This window comes from Phaethon lepturus, unplaced genomic scaffold, assembly GCF_000687285.1.
Source record: "Phaethon lepturus isolate BGI_N335 unplaced genomic scaffold, ASM68728v1 scaffold33648, whole genome shotgun sequence".
In the NCBI taxonomy this organism is placed as follows: Eukaryota; Metazoa; Chordata; class Aves; order Phaethontiformes; family Phaethontidae; genus Phaethon; species Phaethon lepturus.
The window spans coordinates 3,018-3,317 of NW_010558892.1; positions in this window are offsets into that span (position 1 = coordinate 3,018).

Below are 300 nucleotides of genomic sequence, written 5' to 3' on the forward strand. Positions count from 1 at the left end.
AAACACAGAACAGCGTTCTCAGCAGACTCCCAATCAGTAATTAGTCTTCACAGGAAAGGTGATGAGACAACAAACAGACCAACTGTTACACATACATTCAATAAAGAGTTAATCTTTATCACTGCTGCCAACAGATATGAAGAATCAGAAAATGTATTTGCCAACAGCAGAAGCTGGCATACATTTAATATACCTTTCTTACGTTCTTTGTGGGATCCATTCTGATGCGTCCTTGGTCTCCTCATTTTCCGCCCCATATGCTACTCCACCCCCTCCCGCCCCGCCCCATAGGTAACTGCA